Source organism: Hyperolius riggenbachi, chromosome 11, assembly GCF_040937935.1.
Source record: "Hyperolius riggenbachi isolate aHypRig1 chromosome 11, aHypRig1.pri, whole genome shotgun sequence".
NCBI lineage: Eukaryota > Metazoa > Chordata > Amphibia > Anura > Hyperoliidae > Hyperolius > Hyperolius riggenbachi.
This window is the reverse complement of record NC_090656.1, coordinates 242355077-242379697: the sequence shown is the minus strand read 5'-3', so window position 1 is coordinate 242379697 and position 24621 is coordinate 242355077. Positions and strand designations below refer to the sequence as shown.

Below are 24621 nucleotides of genomic sequence, written 5' to 3'. Positions count from 1 at the left end.
GCTCCTCCTCCAGCGTTACGTACCAGCCTGCATATGATGAAGATTTGAAGAGGCAACGGGCGGGGGAATCACTCACTCACCGCGTACTATCGTGCGCTCCACTGGCGTCACTTCCTGCAAGGCCGTCCACTTACAATACAGTGGGCGGCGTTGCCGAAAGTGACGTCAGTGAAGCACACGAAGGAACGCGGAAGAGGTGAGTGATTCCCCCGCCCGTTGCCTCTTCATCATATGCAGGCTCGTACGTAACGCTGGAGGAGGAGCGCAGATCGGGGGACCCAGGCGAGGGAGGGGGGGGGTCCGACCCCCCTCCCCGCCGCTAGGCCCAATGCCCCCTTTCTGCCCGCTACCTCTCCAGCTCGGCGGGCGGCCCCCAGCGGCAGCGTCTATGGACAGGCGGGTGCCTGCCGCCCCCCCCCCCCAGATTTGCCGCCTGAGGCAAATGTTTCACCCCGCCTCATGAGCGGGCCGGCCCTGGCACTATGTAGCCACCCCACCCCCAGTATAGGTAGCCAGATGTACCATAAGTATTAATTTGTATAACAGATGATATTGCGCGGTATAATGCTCTTACTAGATCAGGTAGCTGCCCAATTACAAACAGCAAGGTAAGCCTATGTATGAACCCAATCGATCACAGCCTCTTCTTATCACCTCCTGGTTCTTTCTCATCTCGTCGAGATATATGTAAGAAAACAAACAACAAAATCTGGTGCAGTATCTCGGAGATTGCATGCACCTCCACCTTTCACTAGTGTGAACCCAGTCGCAGTGAGTTTCACCCTGCACTCCAGTGCCAGTGTCCTTCCACCTGTGATATGTCAAAAACTAGAGATGCAGTACGCTCACCAGATATAGTAGCTGTTCAATCACAAACAGCAAACAAGTTTTCTTATATTTTGGGTTGGTCACAGATGCTTCAAATCACTTCCTGGATCCATATATCCTCATAAGAAAGCATAGAACAACAGGACATAGTGTAGTAACTCAAGCTTCCTCCTCCTCCTCCTCCACCATCCACTAGTGTGATATCAGCATCCACGTGATTCACCCTGTGTCCCAGCACCAAATGACAAAAGGATTCGCTCACCAGATCCTTATGCTGCTCAATTATAAACAGCAAAAGCGCTTTGTGTATAATTCCTTTTTCAGCACGATCCAGGTGCTCGGATAGTACTTTTTAAAATCCGAATTGGATATCCGAATTGGACGTTTTAGATATCCGCGTAAACGCGGACGCATTATCCGCGGATATCCGACCTCTTCGGACAACTGTTGAACACAAAAGGCAAGAGCATCCCTGGGGGGGTTTGAACCACCAACCTTTCAGTTAGCAGCCAAATGCGCTAACCAATTGCGCCACAGAGACTGTGCACTCAGTTGCTGCTAAATGATTTTATGGGGATGTATGTGTGTCTGCTGCAAGAAGTTTAACACCACTTTTTCCTACAGCGAAGCATTCACTGTGTGGCAGTATAGTGGTGAGCATAGCTGCCTTCCAAGTCGTTGACCTGGGTTCAATTCCTGGCCAATGTATGTGAGCTTGCTTTTGACATCCTACAAATCCCTGGAAGACAAGATCCATGAACAGGGAGGAGGTGGAGGGAGAGATTTTATCTGTGTAATCGGTTTCGGATCCGGATATCTGCAATATCCTCGGATATCCGTGTCATGCGTCCAAATATCCGCAGATAGCTATCCGGATTTTAAAAAGATCCCAAATCCGAATCGGATAGCATAAAAAAGTTTGGATATCCGGGTTACCCGGATATCCGGAATTCTGATGAGCATCCCTGGGCAATAGCTTCCCTTTAAAAACTAAACAGATGCTCCCATAGCGTAATGAAGTTTTAATATATCATAAAAAGTTTAAGAGATACACTCACATGTTCCAAAGTTTTAAAAACTGCATAAATTCAATAGACTCCAGCGCCCTGGATACACTCCTCCGTGTGCCGCCCTTTAGCTCCGCCCAACGCGTTTCGTCATAAGACTCATCAGGGGCTGTTGGTTGGTCGGCACACCGGAGGTTATATACATCACCACAACCCTCCCATGTCTCGCGCAGCCGCTCTGTACTGGCCTGCTTGCCTCGCTTCAACTCTCCTCCCTGGCATCTAGTGGACCTCTCTTCCGAACTACATTACCCAAAATGCCTCAACACGTCACTTCCTGTTTTCGGCCGCCCTCTTCCTAATCCCGGAACGCAAGGTTGGTCCCTCCTATACTCATCCCGCGCAAGCCCAGTGGACGGCATAGAGCGCTGCGCAGAATACTATTGAACACTGCTAAGAAATTCCAACTATAAAACACTTTCCTAGCAGAAAATGGCTTCTGAGAGCAAGAAAGGGGTAAAAAGGGGAATTTCTTATCAGTGAGGGTTACACTGTAGTCACTTCCTGTCTGAGTCAGGACTGAGTCAGCCACTTACATACCTGATATGTAACTCTTTCAGGCAGAGAAAGAAAAAAAGGAACACAGTCTAGTTATTAGTGTGCTCGGCACTGTACATACACGTCTATCTCATCACGTCACATGTCACCTCGGGTATCCTTTAAGGGGAAGCCAATTAACCTAATACTTAAGGAGAGGGAGGGCTCTGGGTCCTAATGACCCTTCCTGTTCTCCTCCCGGTGTCCGCGTTCCCCGCAGGTTAGCAGTCCACAGCCAATTTGGTCATGGAGCCCTCTTCCAGGTTGGGGACACTTCGGCAGCCTTTGGAAGCACTCGTGCCGCTCCGTACTGCACATGCGCGAACATCCTCTCTTGTGCACCCCCGCGTGTGCAGTACAGAGCTGCCTGTCTTCAGAAGCCCAAGTGCTTCCGAAGATTGTTGACGTCTCCCGCGGCGGGAGATGTAAATGGAGCGGGCCTGCTGGAGACCGAGGACACTGGGATGAGTATGGGAAGGCTTATTAGGACTCACAGCCTTTCCATATCTGAGTATTCGTTTTTTATTTTATTTTAGGCTTTAGATTCATTTTAACTATATGTTTTTGGGATGTATGTACAGCCACCTCTTCCATCTTTCACATTCTTGTACAGGAACAAACAGAGGCCCCAACAGGATAACATTCTTAAATAGATATATATATATATATATATATATATATATATATATATATATATATATATATATATATAGTAGTGGTGGACGTACCTCCTCCAAGCAGACACACAGAACTGATGATTTGAACAGTAGTGATGGGCCGAACCTCCGCAGAAGGTTCGGTTCACGGAAAAATTTGCGAACCGCAATAGACTTCAATGGGGAGGCGAACTTTGAAAAATAGAAAAAATTATGCTGGCCACAAAAGTGATGGAAAAGATGTTTCAAGGGGTCTAACACCCGGAGGGGGGCATGGCGGAGTGGGATACATGCCCAAAGTCCCGGGGAAAAATCTGGATGTGACGCAAAACAGCATTTAGAGGGCAGAAATCACATTGAAAGCTAAATTGCAGGCCTAAAGTGCTTTCAAACATCTTGCATGTGTATACATCTATCAGGGAGTGTAATTAGAGTTCTACTTCACACTGACACACCAAACTCACTGTGTAACGCACCGCAAACAGCTGTTTGTGTAGTGACGGCCGTGCTGGACTACTGCGCAACATGGCGAGATTGCTCTTCCTCACTCAGTGATGTCAGGTAATGTGTGACTTTCTTCTCAACTTTCCATGGCATTGTTAAAAAGCTTACGTTTTGTTTTTAAATTACATTTTCTACTTGTAGCGGTACTTGTTCAGTACCGCTACAATGAGAATCCTATGGAGGCTGGCAAGTCTGGCATTGTGACCCCGGGTAATGGCCGGGGAATGAATGTTTGAATCCAGTGTGGAGCCTGAGCAACGGCTACCACTACACATCCAAGGAGGGCAGCAGTCAGGCATGCACGTCCGCCCCGAGGTAGTGACCAAAAATAACAATACAGGAGGACTAACGAGGGCTTGCTGTATTTGAAATGAATGTACTTTAAATTCTTTAATGAGGACCAGTTATGGCGGGCAAAGATGACACCACATTCCTTTCACGAGAATCATATGGAGGCGGGCAAGTCTGACATTGTCACCACGGGTAATGGGCGGGGAATGAAGGTTGGATTCCGGCCCGTAGTGGGAGCCTGCTGAGACCCATGCTGTAGCTGCCCTGACCGTGCTTTGCAGACCAGGCATCTGTGATCAGATGGACCCTTGACCCAGCGGAAGACAAACCAAGTCGAAAGCATTTGCCAAGAATGTTTTACGGAGGGCAAGTTTTCTGCCTTTTTTTTCAATTGTTTGAAACTGTAGATGGTTGTATTTTTAAATTGTTTGAAAATGTAGATGGTTGTATTGCGTTCCGAAGTTGGAGCCTGAGAAACGGCTACCACCACACATCCAGGCAAGGAGGGCAGCAGGCAGGCAGCAATGCTGTCTAAAAAACACAAGTGTCTCACACACACAGGTAGTCACTGAATGTGCTGCTGCTGCTGGCAGTGTGACACACAGTATGAATTAGCAATGCTGTCTAAAAAACACAAGTGTCAGTTTCAAACACAGAAAAAAAAAATTATCACACGAGCAGGATGAGCTCTGAAAAGAGCTTTTCTGGGGCGCTATTATAGCAATAAGATTCAGCTAAGCAAGCTAAGAAGGCAAGAGCCTGACTAATCTGTCCCTAGGAGAACAAATCTGCAGCAGCTGTCCCTATTCTGTCTCTAGCAGGCACACGAGTGAGGCTAATGGCCGCCGGAGCCGGCTTATATAAGGGGGGGGGGGGGGTGGGGCTCCAGGGCTTAGTATAGCCGGATTGGCTACAATGCGCCTGCTGTCTGTGATGCAGAGGGTGAAAGTTGACCCTCATAGAGCATTATGGGGTGAATCGAACTTCCGTGAAAGTTTGCCTTCGCCGGTGAAGGCAAACCACCCGATGTTCGCCTGGAACCGTTCGCAAGCGAACCGTTCGGCCCATCTCTATTGAACAGTCACAGAAAATGTTATTTACACACTCCCGGTTATTGGGCAACGCGTTTCACAGGCGTGACCCTGCTTCATCAGGCAGTAAAAATAGGAGCATATATTAGCTGCAGATCAGAATAGCATTAAGCGCCTCTGTGAAAATTAGTAACATCTCATAGTCCATCAATGAAAATGGAAAATGGGCACAGGCGCTCCCCTGAGAAAAAGGGCACCACCATGAGCCTCCATTATAAAAGCCACAATTTGCGGCAATGAAGGGTAATTATGGCACACGGAGGCACCCAATAAAATCGCTGGTCCCACTATGTGGAACACCCACTATGTAATGCCTCAATTTGCATAGCGGGAAGCCTCAGCACCTGCAATTTTATCCTCCATGCTCCCAAATTTTCCTTCATTGCGGCAAATTGCATTTTTTCGGCAAGGGGGGTAGGTTAAGGTTAGGTGACATGGTGAGAGGGGTGATTAAATGTTATTAAACACCTGGGGGGGGGTGAATAATGGTTAGGCATAGGTAGAGGAAAGGAGGGTTAAGGGTTAGGCATCGTTGGAGGTTTTAGGGTATCGGTAGAGGGAGGTCTTAAGGTTAGGCATCGGTAGAGGGAGGTCTTAGGGTTAGGCATCGGTGGAGGGCAGTCTTAGGGTGAGGCATCTGTAGAGGGAGGTCTTAGGGTTAGGCATCAGTAGAGAGAGGTCTTAGGGTTAGGCATTGGTAGAGGGAGGTCTTAGGGTTAGGCATCGGTAGAGGGCAGTCTTAGGGTTAGGATTCAGTAGAGGGAGATCTTAGGGTTAGGCATCGGTAGAGGGAGGTCTTAGGGTTTGGCATTGGTAGAGGGAGGTCTTGCGGTTAGGCATCGGTAGAGGGAGGTGTTAGGGTTAGGCATAGGTAGAGGAAGGTCTTAGGGTTAGGCATCGGTAGAGGGCAGTCTTAGGGTTAGGCATAGGTAGAGGAAGGTCTTAGGGTTAGGCATTGTTAGAGGGAGGTTTTAGGATTAGGCATCGGTAGAGTGAGTTCTTAGGGCTAGGAATCAATAGAGGTGGTCTTAGGGTTAGGCATCAGTAAAAGGAGGTCTTAGGGTTAGGCATCGGGAGGAGGAGGTCTTAGGGTTAGGCATTGGGAGGGAGAGATCTTAGGGTTAGGCATTGGTAGATGGAGATCTTAGGGTTAGGCATCACTAGAGGGAGGTCTTAGGGTTAGGCATTGGTAGAGGGAGGTCTTAGGGTTAGGCATCGGTAGAGAGACGTCTTAAGGTTAGGCAACGTAGAGGCAGGTCTTAGGGTTAGCCATTGGTAGAGGGAGGTCTTAGGGTTAGACATCGGTAGTGGGAGGTCTTAGGGTTAGGCATTGGTAGAGGGAGGTCTTAGGGTTAGGCATCGGTAGAGGGAGGTCTTAGGGTTAGGCATCGGTAGAGGGAGGTCTTAGGGTTAGGCATTGGTAGAGGGAGGTCTTAGGGTTAGGCATCAGTAGAAGGAGGTCTTAGGGTTAGGCATCGGGAGGAGGAGGTCTTAGGGTTAGACATCAGTAGAGGGAGGTCTTAGGGTTAGGCATCGGTAGAGGGAGGTCTTAGGGTTAGGCGGCGGTAGAGGGAGGTCTTAGGGTTAGGCGGCGGTAGAGGGAGGTCTTAGAGTTAGGCATTGGTAGAGGGAGGTCTTAGGGTTAGGCATTGTTAGAGGGAGGTTTTAGGGTTAGGAATCGGTAGAGGTGTTCTTAGGGTTAGGCATCAGTAGAAGGAGGTCTTAGGGTTAGGCATCGGGAGGAGGAGTTCTTAGGGTTAGGCATCAGTAGAGTAAGGTCTTAAGGTTAGGCCTTGGTAGAGGGAGGTCTCAGGGTTAGGCATCGGTAGAGGGTGGTCTTCGGGTTAAGGCATCAGTAGAGGAAGGTCTTAGGGGTAAGGCATCAGTAGAGGGAGGTCTTAGGGTTAGGCATCAGTAGAGGGAGGTCTTAGGGATAGGTATCAGTAGAGGGAGGGCTTATGGTTAGGCATCGGTAGAGGGAGGCCTTCTTGTTAAGCATCAGAAGCGGGAGGTGCTAGAGTTAGGCATCAGTAGAGGGAGGTCCTAGGGTTAGGCATCGGTAAAGGGAGGTCTTAGGGTTAGGCATCTGTAGAGGGAGGTGTTAGGGTTAGGCATCGGTAGAGGGCGGTCTTAGGGTTAGGCATTGTTAGAGGGAGGTTTTAGGCATCGGTAGAGTGAGTTCTTAGGGTTAGGCATCAGTAGAAGGAGGTCTTAGGGTTAGGCATCGGGAGGAGGAGGTCTTAGGGTTAGGCATTGGGAGGAAGAGATCTTAGGGTTAGGCATTGGTAGATGGAGATTTTAGGGTTAGGCATCGGTAGAGGGAGGTCTTAGGGTTAGGCATTGGTAGAGGGAGGTCTTAGGGTTAGGCATCGGTAGAGAGAGGTCTTATGGTTAGGCATCGGGAGGAGGAGGTCTTAGGGTTAGGCATTGGGAGGAAGAGTACTTAGGGTTAGGCATTGGTAGATGGAGATCTTAGGGTTAGGCATCGGTAGAGGGAGGTCTTAGGGTTAGGCATTGGTAGAGGGAGGTCTTAGGGTTAGGCATCGGTAGAGAGAGGTCTTAGGGTTAGGCAGCGTAGAGGCAGGTCTTAGGGTTAGGCATTGGTAGAGGGAGTTCTTAGGGTTAGGCATCGGTAGAGGGAGGTCTTAGGGTTAGGCATCGGTAGAGGGAGGCCTTAGGGTTAGGCATCGGTAGAGGGAGGTCTTAGGGTTAGGCATTAGTAGAGGGAGGTCTTAGGGTTAGGCATCAGTAGAGGGAGGTCTTAGGGTTAGGCAACGTAGAGGCAGGTCTTAGGGTTAGGCATCGGTAGAGGGAGGTCTTAGGGTTAGGCATTGGTAGAGGGAGGTATTGGGTTAGGCATCAGTAGAGGGAAGTCTTAGGGTTAGGCATCAGTAGAAGGAGGTCTTAGGGTTAGGCATCTGTAGAGGGAGGTCTTAGGGTTAGGCATCGGTAGAGGGAGGTCTTAGGGTTAGACATTGGTAGAGGGAGGGAGGTCTTAGGGTTAGGCATCGGTAGAGGGAGGTCTTAGGATTAGGCATTGGTAGAGGGAGGGAGGTCTTAGGGTTAGGCATCGGTAGAGGGAGGTCTTAGAGTTAGGCATCGGTAGAGGGAGGTCTTAGGGTTAGGCATCGGTAGAGGGAGGTCTTAGGGTTAGGCATTGGTAGAGGGAGGGAGGTCTTAGGGTTAGGCATCGGTAGAGGGAGGTCTTAGGGTTAGGCATTGGTAGAGGGAGGGAGGTCTTAGGGTTAGGCATCGGTAGAGGGAGGTCTTAGAGTTAGGCATCGGTAGAGGGAGGTAGAGTTGAGCTGAAATTTTCGTAATTTCGCATTACTAAAATTACGCATGCGAAATTTGCGATTACGATGCGAAATTACAGTAGCGTAATTGCCATTAAAATCGTAATTGAAAATACCGTAAGCATAATTTTCAACGCGTAATTTCGCGTTTCGTTCATGCCGTAATTTAGGAACACCAAATTCCCAGGGTATATTAAGGGGATCAGTGGGAATAAGAGGAAAAATTTTTTTTTCAAAAAGACCTTATAGTTTTTGAGAAAATCGATTTTTAATTTTCAAGGGCGAAAATGTCTTTTAAATGCAGAAAATGTCAGGTTTTTTTGCACAGGTAACAATAGTGTATTATTTTCATAGATTCCCCCAAGTGGGAAGAGTTTTACTTACTTCGTTCTGAGTGTGGGAAATATAAAAAAAACGACGTGGGGTCCCCCCTCCCAGACCTCTTTAACCCCTTGTCCCCCATGCAGGCTGGGATAGCCAGAATGCGGAGCACCGGCCGCGTGGGGCTCCGCACCCTGACTATACCAGCCCGCATGGTCCATGGATTGGGGGGTCTCGGAAGGGGAGGGGCAGCCAAGCTTTCCCCTCCCCCTCTGAGCCCTTGTCCAATCCAAGGACAAGGGGCTCTTCTCCACCTCCGATGGGCGGTGGAGGTGGAGGCCGCGATTTCCTGGGGAGGGGGGGGGGGGTTCATGGTGGAATCTGGGAGTCCCCTTTAAAAAGGGGTCCCCCAGATGCCCACCCCCCCTCCCAGGAGAAATGAGTATAGAGGTACTTGTACCCCTTACCCATTTCCTTTAAGAGTTAAAAGTAAATAAACACACAAACACTTAGAAAAAGTATTTTAATTGAACAAAAAACATTACCACGAAAAAAGTCCTTTAACCTCCTTGGCGGTCTGATTTGAAGGAACCCCATTGGTCTGCTAAGGACCAATGGGGCTCCTTGGAGCCCAAATACAAAGATGCTTAGAGAGCTCTGAGCTATATAGCTCAGAGCTCTGTCGGGTCCGTGCAGCGCAGACGCGTATGCTGTGGCGGCGAGTGACGTCGGGTGCGGCGTAGTTACAATGTAACAAAGTTGTTACATTGTAATAACTTTGTTACATTGTAACTGATAGAACATTTCCGAGGCTATTTCGAGGGATCATTTATTTAAAGGGACAGGTAAGTATTAATGGTTAATTAAGAATATTAAAGGACTTTTTTCGTGGTTATGTTTTTTGTTCAATTAAAATACTTTTTCTAAGTGTTTGTGTGTTTATTTACTTTTAACTCTTAAAGGAAATGGGTAAGGGGTACAAGTACCTCTATACTCATTTCTCCTGGGAGGGGGGGTGGGCATCTGGGGGACCCCTTTTTAAAGGGGACTCCCAGATTCCACCATGAACCCCCCCCCCCCCCAGGAAATCGCGGCCTCCACCTCCACCGCCCATCGGAGGTGGAGAAGAGCCCCTTGTCCTTGGATTGGACAAGGGCTCGGAGGGGGGAGGGGAAAGCTTGGCTGCCCCTCCCCTTCCGAGACCCCCCAATCCATAGACCATGCGGGCTGGTATAGTCCGGGTGCGGAGCCCCAAGCGGCCGGTGCTCCGCATTCTGGCTATCCCAGCCTGCATGGGGGACAAGGGGTTAAAGAGGTCTGGGAGGGGGGACCCCACGTCATTTTTTTTTATATTTCCCACACTCAGAACGAAGTAAGTAAAACTCTTCCCACTTGGGGGAATCTATGAAAATAATACACTATTGTTACCTGTGCAAAAAAAACTGACATTTTCCGCATTTAAAAGACATTTTCGCCCTTGAAACTTAAAAATCGATTTTCTCAAAAACTATAAGGTCTTTTTGAAAAAAAAAAATGTCCTCTTATTCCCACTGATCCCCTTAATATACCCTGGGAATTTGGTGTTCCTAAACTTTAAGCAGGCTTTGCTATTAACCGTTAAAGTCGGCGGGTTTTTAAATGTTTACATTTTTCCTTTGAAACTTTAACATCGATTTTCTCAAAAACTATAAGGTCTTTTTGAAAAAAATTTTTTTCCTCTTATTCCTCCTGATCTCCTTAATATATTCTCCAAATTTGAGGCTCTTAGCATTTAAGGGGGCTTTGCTATTAACCCTTAAAGTCGGCGGCTACCTAACATTGATCCATGCGTCAACTTTTCCGCTTCGGGAGCATGGCCATACGCATTAATTTCGAAATACCCGTTGCAATGCGAAAATTACGCGAAAATTACGCTTACGCGAAATTTCGCGAAATCCTTCTTCATTACGATTATGTACTTACGGCCATAAACGTAATTACACTAATTACGCGAAATTTCGCGAAATCGTAATTACGCCATTACGCTCATCTCTAGAGGGAGGTCTTAGGGTTAGGCTTCGGTAGAGAGAGGGTTAGGTTAAGTCATAGCAAAATATTGGTATAGATTACCGATATTTTACAATCGGAATTAAGTAGTAGAATATTGGTAATTTTACCGATATTTCACTAGCGGTTATCCCCTGCACCCATTTTCCCGCTGCCTTTATTACATGAATACTTCCCTACCAATGTATATGTCAGCAGTTTTGTAAATAAAGCGTGAGGATGATGCGGTGGGGGGGGGCGGGGTAAATGCTTGCTGCTCAGATTCCTCCTTTATAATAATTCAGCGATGTCGTATTTCCATCTGGGCTGCAGTGCTGCCGGCCAGGAACAGGTTAATTTCCCCGCTGTACACCGCCTCAGAATTAGAGAACGTTATAAGCAATCGCTCTGTTTAGCACACGTCAAATCGCATTTACAAACAATGGGGAGAGATGAATAATTCAGCCCCTGCGGTGTGATATACAGTAGCTTCACTCCTACAGACTTCTGATGCACCTAATGTAGGCAGTGAAGGGTCTCTCGTGGCCTCTCTACATGTCAGGCTGCCAGCCCTGCTATCTGAGCCAGCAGACATATGTGTGACTCCCCTCCACACACACATGCCAGACAGGTATACACAGGGCCGTCTCTAGCCTTTATGTCACTCCAGGCAAGAAGTCCTGTGTCGTCCCCCCTCCCCATTGCACACCCCCTTCCTGCCCTCCCCCAGCTTAGTGTGTAAAGGCAGAGTATAGTGCAGCAGAAGCTGTGCTCTCACCTCTCCGCTGGAGTCCAGTGCTGTGCCTGTGTGACCATCCTGTCTGTCCCCATCCTCCTCCTGCACTCCCCCAGCTTATAGTGTGTAAATGCAGAGTATAGTGCAGCAGAAGCTGTGCTCTCACCTCCTAGGCCGGAGTCCAGTGTTGTGCCTGTGCAACCATCCTGTCTGTCCCCATCCCCCTCCTGCACAACCCCAGCTAAGTGTGTAAATGCAGAGTATAGTGCAGCAGAAGCTGTGCTCTCACCTCTCCACTAGGGTCCAGTGCTGTGCCTGTGTGACTATCCTGTCTGCCCCTGTCCCCTTCCTGCACTGCCCCAGCTTAGTGTGTAAATGTAGAGTATAGTGCAGCAGAAGCTGTGCACTCACCTTTCCGTTGGCGTCCAGTGCTGTGACTGTGCGACCATCCTGTCGGTCCCCATCCCCCTCCTGCTCTACCCCAGCTTAGTGTGTAAATGCAGAGTATAGTGCAGCAGAAGCTGTGCTATCACCTCTCTGCTGGAGTCCAGTGCTGTGCCTGTGTGACCATCCTGTCTGTCCCCGTCCCCCTCCTGCACTCTCCCAGCTTAGTGTGTAAATGCAGAGTATAGTGCAGCAGAAGCTGTGCTCTCACCTCTCCACTGGGGTCCAGTGCTGTGCCTGTGTGACTATCCTGTCTGCCCCTGTCCCCTCCTGCACTACCCCAACTTAGTGTGTAAATGCAGAGTATAGTGCAGCAGAAGCTGTGCTCTCTCCTCACTGCTGGAGTCCAGCACTGTGCCTGTATGACCATCCTGTACCCATTCACTTCCTGCACTCCCCCAGCTTAGTGTGTAAATGCAGAGTATAGTGCAGCAGAAGCTGTGCTCTCACCTCTCTGCTGGAGTCCAGTGCTGTGCCTGTGCGACCATCCTGTCTGTCCCCATCCCCTTCCTGCACTACCACAGCCTAGTGTGTAAATGCAGAGTATAGTGCAGCAGAAGCTGTGGTCTTACCTCTCCTCTAGAGTCTAGTGCTGTGCCTGTGCGACCATCCTGTCTGTCCTCACCCCCCTCCTGCACTACCCCAGCTTAATGTGTAAATGCAGAGTATACTGCAGCCGGAGCTGTGCTCTCACCTCTCTGCTAGAGTCAAGTGCTGTGCCTGTTTGACCATCCTGTCTGTCCCCATCCCCTTCCTGCACTACCCAGCTTAGTGTGTGAATGCAGAGTATAGTGCAGCAGAAGCTGTGCTCTCACCTCTCTGCTGGAGTCCAGTGCTGTGCCTGTGTGACCATTCTGTCTGTCCCCATCCCCCTCCTGCTCTCCCCTAGCTTAGTGTGTAATGCAGAGTATAGTGCAGCAGAAGCTGTGCTCTCACCTCCCCTCTGGAGTCCACTGCTGTGCCTGTGTGACTATCCTGTCTGTTCACATCCCCTTTCTGCACTCCCCCAGCTTAGTGTGTAAATGCAGAGTATTGTGTAACAGAAGCTGCGCTCTCACTTCTCCGCTGGAGTCCAGTGCTGTGCCTCTGTGACCAGTCTGTCCCCGTCTCCTTTCTGCACAGCCCCAGCTTAGTGTGTAAATGCAGAGTTTAGTGCAGCAGAAGCTGTGCTCTCACCTCTTTGCTGGAGTCCAGTGCTTTGCCTGTGCGACCATCCTGTCTGTCCCCATCCCCTTCTTGCACTCCCCCAGCTTAGTGTGTAAATGCAGAGTATAGTGCAGCAGAAGCTGTGCTCTCACCTCTCTGCTGGAGTCCAGTGCTGTGCCTGTGCGACCATCCTGTCGGTCCCATCCCCTCCTGCACTACCCCAGCTTAGTGTGTAAATGCAGAGTATAGTGCAGCATAAGCTGTGCTCTCACCCCTCTGCTGGAGTCCAGTGCTGTGCCTGTGTGATCATCCTGTCCCCATCCCCCTCCTGCACTACCCCAGCTTAGTGTGTAAATGCAGAGTATAGTGCAGCAGAAGCTGTGCTCTGTCCTCACTGCTGGAGTCCAGCGCTGTGCCTGTGTGACCATCCTGTCTGTCCCCATCCCCTTCCTGCACTCCCACAGTTTAGTGTGTAAATGCAGAGTATAGTACAGCAGAAGCTGTGATCTCACCTCTCTGCTGGAGTCCAGTGCTGTGCCTGTGCGACCATCCTGTCTGTCCCCATCCCCTCCTGCAATCCCCCAGCTTAGTGTGTAAATGCAGAGTATAGTGCAGCAGAAGCTGTGCTCTGTCCTCACTACTGGAGTCCAGCGCTGTGCCTGTGTGACTATCCTGTCTGTCCCCATCCCCTCCTGCAATCCCCCAGCTTAGTGTGTAAATGCAGAGTATAGTGCAGCAGAAGCTGTGCTCTCACCTCACTGCTGGAGTCCAGCGCTGTGCCTGTGTGACTATCCTGTCTGTCCCCATCCCCTCCTGCAATCCCCCAGCTTAGTGTGTAAATGCAGAGTATAGTGCAGCAGGAGCTGTGCTCTCACCTCTCCGCTGGAGTCCAGCGCTGTGCCTGTGTGACCATCCTGTCTGTCCCCATCCCCTTCCTGCACTCCCACAGTTTAGTGTGTAAATGCAGAGTATAGTACAGCAGAAGCTGTGCTCTCACCTCTCTGCTGGAGTCCAGTGCTGTGCCTGTGCGACCATCCTGTCTGTCCCCATCCCCTCCTGCAATCCCCCAGCTTAGTGTGTAAATGCAGAGTATAGTGCAGCAGGAGCTGTGCTCTCACCCCTCTGCTGGAGTCCAGTGCTGTGCCTGTGTGATCATCCTGTCCCCATCCCCTTCCTGCACTACCCCAGCTTAGTGTGTAAATGCAGAGTATAGTGCAGCAGAAGCTGTGCTCTGTCCTCACTGCTGGAGTCCAGCGCTCTGCCTGTGTGACCATCCTGTCTGTCCCCATCCCCTCCTGCAATCCCCCAGCTTAGTGTGTAAATGCAGAGTATAGTGCAGCAGAAGCTGTGCTATCACCTCTCTGCTGGAGTCCAGTGCTGTGCCTGTGTGACCATCCTGTCTGTCCCCGTCCCCCTCCTGCACTCTCCCAGCTTAGTGTGTAAATGCAGAGTATAGTGCAGCAGAAGCTGTGCTCTCACCTCTCCACTGGGGTCCAGTGCTGTGCCTGTGTGACTATCCTGTCTGCCCCTGTCCCCTCCTGCACTACCCCAACTTAGTGTGTAAATGCAGAGTATAGTGCAGCAGAAGCTGTGCTCTCTCCTCACTGCTGGAGTCCAGCACTGTGCCTGTATGACCATCCTGTACCCATTCACTTCCTGCACTCCCCCAGCTTAGTGTGTAAATGCAGAGTATAGTGCAGCAGAAGCTGTGCTCTCACCTCTCTGCTGGAGTCCAGTGCTGTGCCTGTGCGACCATCCTGTCTGTCCCCATCCCCTTCCTGCACTACCACAGCCTAGTGTGTAAATGCAGAGTATAGTGCAGCAGAAGCTGTGGTCTTACCTCTCCTCTAGAGTCTAGTGCTGTGCCTGTGCGACCATCCTGTCTGTCCTCACCCCCCTCCTGCACTACCCCAGCTTAATGTGTAAATGCAGAGTATACTGCAGCCGGAGCTGTGCTCTCACCTCTCTGCTAGAGTCAAGTGCTGTGCCTGTTTGACCATCCTGTCTGTCCCCATCCCCTTCCTGCACTACCCAGCTTAGTGTGTGAATGCAGAGTATAGTGCAGCAGAAGCTGTGCTCTCACCTCTCTGCTGGAGTCCAGTGCTGTGCCTGTGTGACCATTCTGTCTGTCCCCATCCCCCTCCTGCTCTCCCCTAGCTTAGTGTGTAATGCAGAGTATAGTGCAGCAGAAGCTGTGCTCTCACCTCCCCTCTGGAGTCCACTGCTGTGCCTGTGTGACTATCCTGTCTGTTCACATCCCCTTTCTGCACTCCCCCAGCTTAGTGTGTAAATGCAGAGTATTGTGTAACAGAAGCTGCGCTCTCACTTCTCCGCTGGAGTCCAGTGCTGTGCCTCTGTGACCAGTCTGTCCCCGTCTCCTTTCTGCACAGCCCCAGCTTAGTGTGTAAATGCAGAGTTTAGTGCAGCAGAAGCTGTGCTCTCACCTCTTTGCTGGAGTCCAGTGCTTTGCCTGTGCGACCATCCTGTCTGTCCCCATCCCCTTCTTGCACTCCCCCAGCTTAGTGTGTAAATGCAGAGTATAGTGCAGCAGAAGCTGTGCTCTCACCTCTCTGCTGGAGTCCAGTGCTGTGCCTGTGCGACCATCCTGTCGGTCCCATCCCCTCCTGCACTACCCCAGCTTAGTGTGTAAATGCAGAGTATAGTGCAGCATAAGCTGTGCTCTCACCCCTCTGCTGGAGTCCAGTGCTGTGCCTGTGTGATCATCCTGTCCCCATCCCCCTCCTGCACTACCCCAGCTTAGTGTGTAAATGCAGAGTATAGTGCAGCAGAAGCTGTGCTCTGTCCTCACTGCTGGAGTCCAGCGCTGTGCCTGTGTGACCATCCTGTCTGTCCCCATCCCCTTCCTGCACTCCCACAGTTTAGTGTGTAAATGCAGAGTATAGTACAGCAGAAGCTGTGATCTCACCTCTCTGCTGGAGTCCAGTGCTGTGCCTGTGCGACCATCCTGTCTGTCCCCATCCCCTCCTGCAATCCCCCAGCTTAGTGTGTAAATGCAGAGTATAGCGCAGCAGAAGCTGTGCTCTGTCCTCACTACTGGAGTCCAGCGCTGTGCCTGTGTGACTATCCTGTCTGTCCCCATCCCCTCCTGCAATCCCCCAGCTTAGTGTGTAAATGCAGAGTATAGTGCAGCAGAAGCTGTGCTCTCACCTCACTGCTGGAGTCCAGCGCTGTGCCTGTGTGACTATCCTGTCTGTCCCCATCCCCTCCTGCAATCCCCCAGCTTAGTGTGTAAATGCAGAGTATAGTGCAGCAGAAGCTGTGCTCTCACCTCTCCGCTGGAGTCCAGCGCTGTGCCTGTGTGACCATCCTGTCTGTCCCCATCCCCTTCCTGCACTCCCACAGTTTAGTGTGTAAATGCAGAGTATAGTACAGCAGAAGCTGTGCTCTCACCTCTCTGCTGGAGTCCAGTGCTGTGCCTGTGCGACCATCCTGTCTGTCCCCATCCCCTCCTGCAATCCCCCAGCTTAGTGTGTAAATGCAGAGTATAGTGCAGCAGGAGCTGTGCTCTCACCTCTCCGCTGGAGTCCAGCGCTGTGCCTGTGTGACCATCCTGTCTGTCCCCATCCCCTTCCTGCACTACCCCAGCTTAGTGTGTAAATGCAGAGTATAGTGCAGCAGAAGCTGTGCTCTGTCCTCACTGCTGGAGTCCAGCGCTATGCCTGTGTGACCATCCTGTCTGTCCCCATCCCCTCCTGCAATCCCCCAGCTTAGTGTGTAAATGCAGAGTATAGTGCAGCAGAAGCTGTGCTCTCACCTCACTGCTGGAGTCCAGCGCTGTGCCTGTGTGACCATCCTGTCTGTCCCCATCCCTCTCCCACCCTCCCCCAGCTTAGTGTGTAAATGCAGAGTATAGTGCAGCAGAAGCTGTGCTCTCACCTCTCTGCTAGAGTCCAGTGCTGTGCCTGTGTGACCATTCTGTCTGTCCCCACCCCCTTTCTGCACTCCCCCCAGCTTAGTGTGTAAATTCAGAGTATAGTGCAGCAGAAGCCGTGCTCTCACCTCTCTGCTGGAGTCCAGTGCTGTGTCTGTGTGACTATCCTGTCTGTCCCCATCCCTCTCCCGCCCTCCCCCAGCTTAGTGTGTAAATGCAGAGTATAGTGCAGCAGAAGCTGTGCTCTCACCTTTCTGCTGGAGTCCAGTGCTGTGCCTGTGCGACCATCCTGTCGGTCCCATCCCCTCCTGCACTACCCCAGCTTAGTGTGTAAATGCAGAGTATAGTGCAGCAGAAGCTGTGCTCTCACCTCTCTGCTGGAGTCCAGTGCTGTGTCTGTGTGACTATCCTGTCTGTCCCCATCCCCCTCCTGCACTCCCCCAGCTTAGTGTGTAAATGCAGAGTATAGTGCAGCAGAAGCTGTGCTCTCACCTCTCCGCTAGTGTTCAAATTCGTTAAATACTTTTTGCCCTCCGAGTTGTAGCAAGTCACTCACCGGGAGAAGTAATTCAGGGTCCGGGACTGTAACTTATTATTGATTGTTACCCAATGTGGCATAACAATTGGAGGGCTCGATTCCTACAGCTACAACACATATTAGGAAATCTATTGAAAATCGACCAACCACAGAATTGCACTGTTCGATGCAGCGCAACTCTATGACCTGTCGAAAGATATCTTGAGGATTTTATCAGAGTGATGATCACATCTGCCAGGCATTTAACAGGAAAATCCATTTCCTGCTGGAATCTATTGAAAATTGGTGTATTGTGTGTGTGACAGGAATCGATTCCTTTCTGGATTGAGAGGAATAGATTGTTTTGCCAGATCAGGTGGCAATCTATACATGTATTTCCAGAGTTATTCACTGTGAAGCATATTACGAGGTTTACCATAAGGGCAGTTCGCCACTGAGAAATGCGCTGTGGTTTTCCACTGCACCGACTGCTGCACGATCCTGCCGTTTGTATAGGTGCAATTGAGGTGCATCCAAGTTTTACGACAGGAGAGAAAAAAGGGTGAGAACATATTTTGAATTGCAGGAAGATTGCGTATTCCAGGCCAATTGCAAGAAAAATGCAGTGGGCATGTTGAGAAATCGTATCGCAAACACAGCGCACAAATGGAAACACCCCTGCGTGGTTTCCAATAATTCAAAGTGTATCTACCATTTTGAACTCCGATCATCATGAAATATCTAGAAAAGAACGGGCAGCACGGTGGTGCAGTGGTTAGCGCCCTCGCCTTGCAGGGCTCCCAGTTTATATCCCAGCCAGGGCACTATCTGCATGGAGTTTGTATGTTCTACCCGTGTCTGTGTGGGTTACCTCCGGGCACTCCGTTTTCCTCCCACATCCCAAAGCATACAGATAAGTTAATTGACTTCCCCGTAAATTGTCCCTAGACTAAGATATACATACACTACACAATACATACATAGAAATATGACTATGGTATTATTAGATTGTGAGCTCCTCTGAGGACAGTCAGTGACACAACTATGTACTCTGTAATGTGCTGCAGAAGATGTCAGTGCTATATAAATACATAATAATAATATAGTAGGACATTAGACTATGACTATGGTAGGATTAGATTGTGAGCTCCTCTGAGGACAGTCAGTGACATGACTATGTACTCTGTAATGTGCTGCAGAAGATGTCAGTGCTATATAAATACATAATAATAATATGGTAGGACATTAGACTATGACTATGGTAGGATTATATTGTGAGCTCCTCTGAGGACAGTCAGTGACATAACTATGTACTCTGTAATGTGCTGCAGAAGATGTCAGTGCTATATAAATACATAATAATAATATGATAGGACATTAGACTATGACTATGGTAGAATTAGACTGTGAGCTCCTCTGAGGACAGTCAGTGACATGACTATGTACTCTGTAATGTGCTGCAGAAGATGTCAGTGCCATATAAATACATAATAATAATAATATGGTAGGACATTAGACTATGACTATGGTAGGATTAGAGTGTGAGCTCCTCTGAGGACAGTCAGTGACATGACTATGTACTCTGTACAGTGCTGCGGGAGATGTCAGTGCCATATAAATACATAATAATAATATGGTAGGACATTGCACTATGACTATGGTAGGATTCGATTGTGAGCTCCTGTGAGGACAGTCAGTGACATGACTATGTACTCTGTAAAGTGCTGCAGAAGATGTCTTTGCTAAATAAATACATAATAATACTATGGTAGGACATTAGACTATGACTATGGTAGGGTTAGATTATGAGCTCCTCTGAGGACAGTCAGTGACTGTAACATGACTGTACTCTGTAATGTGCTGCAGATCATGTCAGTGCTATTAAAATACATAATAATAATATGGTAGGACATTAGGCTATGACTATGGTAGGATTAGATTGTGAGCTCCTCTGAGGACAGTCAGTGACATGACTATGTACTCTGTACAGTGCTGCAGAAGATGTCAGTGCTATATAAATACATAATAATAATTTGGAAGGACATTAGACTATGACTATGGTAGGATTAGAGTGTGAGCTCCTCTGAGCACAGTCAGTGACATGACTGTACTCTGTAAAGTGCTGCAGAAGATGTCAGTGCTATATAAATACATAATAATAATATGGTAGGTCATTAGACTAGGACTATGGTAGGATTAGATTATGAGCTCCTCTGAGGACAGTCAGTGACATGACTATGTACTTTGTAATATGCTGCAGAAAATGTCAGTGCTATATAAATACATAATAATAATAATATGGTAGGACATTACACTATGACTATGGTAGGATTAGATTGTGAGCTCCTCTGAGGACAGTCGGTGACATGACTATGTACTCTGTAATGTGCTGCAGAAGATGTCAGTGCTATATAAATACAGAATAATAATATGGTAGGACATTAGACTATGACTATGGTAGGATTAGAGTGTGAGCTCCTCTGAAGACAGTCAGTGACATGACGATGTACTCTGTAATGGGCTGCAGAAGATGTCAGCGCTATATAAATACATAATAATAATATGGTAGGACATTAGACTATGACTGTGGTAGGATTAGATTGTGAGCTCCTCTGAGGACATTCAGTGACATGACTATGTACTCTGTTGGGGGTTGCAACTTTCAGCTGAGGAAAACATTAACATATTGCTGATCTACCGCCCACCAGAAAAATACTCAGACTTCCTTGAGGAACTTGTAGACCTCCTGTGCAACCTAACACTGGAACACCCCAGATGGATTGTTCTTGGAGATTTCAATACATGGGTGGACGACTCCTCTTCACAATTTGGAAAAGAGCTACCTCGTGCCTTACATGAACTGGGCTTCCTCCAATCAATCAGCTCTGCTACTCACAGGAAAGGTCACACTCTGGACCTTATATTCCATACTGGGCTGTCAATAGCCAATGTGGAAATTAATCCTGTTGCCTGGTCAGACCATCACACTATCCACTTCTCCCTCTCAATACCAGCCGTCAAACACCAGGTCAAGAATCAAATAAAATATCGCCGCTTAAAAGGGCTAACACCTCAACATATCCGAGATAACCTTAGCTTTGATGAATTGACTGACTCCAGCTTGGACCCTGATACTCTGGTGTTAGAATACAACAAATGTGTGTCCTCCACCTTTGAGACCATTGCTCCTCTGCGCACCAAATATCTTACTCCACACCATCATGCACAGTGGTTTGATAACGCTATAAAAGAGCTGAAAAGACAAGGCCGAAAACTTGAGAGGCTGTGGCGCAAATCTCAGTCCCCAGAAGACAAACATGCCTTAATCTTCCACTTGACGAGCTACCAAAAGGTAATCACGGGAAAAAAATCATCCTTTCTATCACAAGAGATTGCAAATGCAGTTAACAAACCAGCCCAACTGTTCCGCACAGTGGAAAAACTCTGCAACCCGGCATGTCAAAAACTTAATATCGAGTCTTCAAAGGACCTCTGTGACCAATTTGCCCATTTCTTCACAGACAAAGTCTCCGCTATAAGGTCCGTCATCCAACTTACAGCATCTGAGCCTAATATAGCGCCGAAGACCATTAGCAGAGACAACGTAACACCTTGGTCAAACTTCAAAGAAATTGATGAAGAAGTCACATCAAGCATCCTCCTTCACGTCCGCCTAACTACCTGTGACCTGGATCCTGGCCCAACACAGTTCATGTTGAACTGCCCCGACCTGTTCGTACCGGTATTCCTCAAAATTGTTAACTGTTCCTTACAATCAGGGATATTTCCTGCTTTACTAAAGGAAGCAATCATTAGGCCTCTCCTCAAAAAACCCTCCCTGGACCCAGATGCAATGACCAGCTACAGACCTGTCTCTAACCTCCCCTTTCTGGGCAAGCTAATTGAAAAAGCTGTATACCTCCAGCTAGAAGCCAGAATCCTACAAAATAACAGTTATGACCCATTCCAGTCTGGCTTCAGGAAACACCACAGCACTGAAACTGCCCTCATCCAAATATGCAACCACCTGCTCATGGCAAGAGACAGAGGAGAGTGCTCGATCCTCATACTGCTAGACCTTTCTGCAGCCTTTGACACAGTTGACCATGACATCTTGATAAACAGGCTACAGGAATACTGCGGCATTGATGGCATAGTACTTCAGTGGTTCCAATCCTTCTTGAGTGGCAGAACCCACAAAGTGTCTATGGGGCCCTTTCTGTCCACCTCTGTAACACTTAAGTATGGGGTGCCCCAGGGCTCAATCCTCTCTCCCCTGATTTTCAAGATTTACATGCTACCGTTGGGAAAACTAATCCAAAAACATGGCCTGACATACCACTGCTATGCAGACGACACCCAACTATATCTTTCCTTCAAGCCTGGTGTGACAGACCCAACTCTAACTATAAACGCCTGCTTACGTGAACTACAGCAATGGATGAATGACAACTGGATGAAACTAAATGCAGACAAAACTGAAGTCCTTATGATTGGAGGGCAGATCATGATAACAAAACAACTTAACTTGCAGTCTTCACCACTGGGAATAGGAGGCATGGATCTACGCAGCTCTGATCATGTGTGTAGCCTGGGAGTTCTAATTGATGGGGATTTAAACTTCAGAACTCAAATCTCTGCTGTGGTGAAATCATCCTATTTTCACCTGAAGAACATTGCAAAAATCAAGCACCTCATACCCCCAGAAGATCTGCCAACCTTAGTCCACGCCTTCATCACATCCCGACTGGACTACTGCAATGCTCTCTACACTGGCCTCCAAAAAAAGGTCTTGTACCGCCTACAGCTGATACAGAATACTGCTGCCAGACTGCTAACCAACCAACCCCGTCACTGCCACATAACGCCAGTCCTGCATTCCCTTCACTGGCTACCTATAGAATGGAGGGTCCTATTCAAGATCGGCCTACTGACATTTAAATCCCTGAATAATCTAGGCCCTGGATACATGAAACATATGTTACAGCTGCGTAGCAATCCCCGCATTCTCAGATCTACAGGTTCTAATAATCTAGTCATACCCAGAGTCCACTTGGAAACTTTTGGTCCCAGAGCCTTCTGTCATGCTGCCCCTACGTTTTGGAACTCCTTACCTCAACAGATCAGGACAGCCCCATCCCTGGACGTGTTTAAATCCAGACTGAAAACCCACCTGTTCAGTCTGGCATTTGCAGAAATATAACTTTTGTTGTGTGAATACTTCATCCTACTAATTACTGAATCTGAGAGAGCCTAAGCGCTTTGAGTCCTATGGGAGAAAAGCGCTATAGAAATGTTATTGTATTGTATTGTATTGTATTGTAATGTGCTGCAGAAGATGTCAGCGCCATGTAAATACTAAATAATAATAAAAAGAATTGATAGGAAGGATTGTTTTACTTTCTTTGGGAAAACATTGAATCACTGTAAGGAGGAAGATCTGATTCTCTCTCTGAGGTCACAATGAATAAAAATCTGACTTCATTATATGTGATAGAACGAGCCACTTTATATTCAATGGCATAAATGTGTTTATCCATAGGCATTATCTGTTTGGTGAATCACAAACAGCGGCCGGGCTATTTATATCATCAGGATAATGAAGATCGTGGCGTGTGGTGTGTGGAACACAATCCCGCGTTCTGAACGCTTTTCCGTCTCCCGCGCTGACCGACTTGTCCTCTTTATATAAATAGAGCGTGAAAAACACCTGTAATCATTAAGAAAAGTGATACCTAATTACATCTAAACAGAGTGGCACAGGAAATGGATGGTACGCCAATTATGGGTGTCACTGTAAACACGCCCCCCGCTGAGCGCTGTGATTGACAGGAGGATACCGTTTCTGTTATTCCGATGTTAATGTGGAGGATGAATCTGGGGCTCCCAGTACAGAGAGGCACCAGCTGAGAACAATCCACTCCTTGTCTGCCCAAAATAGATCAATGGCGATAATAATCACATACTCTCCTTCACCCCCCCCCCCTCCCCCATCCCGAACATCTCACTTCCATCTCTACAACATCGCCAACATTCACCTCTATCTAACCCCTGACACTGCCGAACTCCTGGCCCATGCTCTGATCATGTCCCGCCTGGACTACTGCAATGCCATCCTCTCCTGACTTCCTGAGACCAGACTCTGCCCCTGAGACTCCACCCCTGAGATACCGCCGAACTCCTGGGCCATGCTCATGTCACCTCCCACCTGGACTACTGCAATGCCATCCTCTCTGAACTTCCTGAGACCAGACTCCGCCCCTGAGACTCCACCCCTGAGACCCCTGGGCCATGCTCATGTCACCTCCCGCCTGGACTACTGCAATGCCATCCTCTCTGAACTTCCTGAGACCAGACTCTGCCCCTGAGACTCAGCCAAACTCCTGGACCGTGCACTGTCATCTCCCGCCTGGACTACTGCAAGGCCATCCTCTCTGGCCTTCCTTACACCAGGCTCTGCCTCGCAATGTGTTATGAACGCAGCTGCCAGGCTCATTTGCTCCTCCTGCTGCTCACCTTCTGCTCCCCCCACTATTCACAGACACTTAGATCAGTCAGGGAACTGATCTGTCCACTAACGGGCGGCAACGAGAACTTGCACGGGAGCGTGCACAAGCATGCGCGACGGGCGATCATGGCAGCAGACGAGTATCTACATCCCTGGGCAGGAACTGAAGTCCTGCACAGCGTAGATATACTGCCACGATCGCAGAAAGCGGTTGAAAGCCATTTTTTCAAAATAACTTGCTTTGGCCGTCCGGATGATCGAGGAAGCCAAGCTGCCAGGAATCCCTAAAGATCCGTCTTAACAGACACCGGTACAGGGATGAGAGGCACCCAATGTGCTGGTGGATGGATGTCGAAATGACAAAAAAGAAATTAGGGCAAGATTTGCTTACCCATATATGGAGGTCTGGGCTTGTTAGCAGGTAAGGTTTTTATTAATGAACAGAAAAAACATTTTGTGGGATACAATCCCAATTCCTCAGGTCAATAACGCGCCTAAAAAAGGATAAAGGACGAGCTCCTGAGGAAACTTTGATAGTGAAACCGGTCGAGTGAGGCGGACGTGTGGCTGGACGGCGTCCTATGATTTATGTGCTGTCTTCTCTGTGGGTCCCTGTAATAAGGACCCTGATGTGAGTGACCCCTTTTAAAACTTTTTATGCTGTTTTTTACTGCGCTACATTAAAATTGCTACAGATGCTCTTAGATGTGCATTGTTTTTTTGCATGCCTCTATTTTTGGTGAAACACTGCATATGAGGATT

General features: G+C 48.7%; 1 non-coding gene across 1 annotated transcript; it reads right to left on the bottom strand.

Annotated features, from left to right (window-relative positions):
* Positions 1-1295: 1295 nt before the first annotated feature.
* On the bottom strand, positions 1296-1369 carry TRNAS-GCU (transfer RNA serine (anticodon GCU)). The gene has a single exon. It is a non-coding gene; the product is annotated as a tRNA-Ser (tRNA).
* Positions 1370-24621: the final 23252 nt, after the last annotated feature.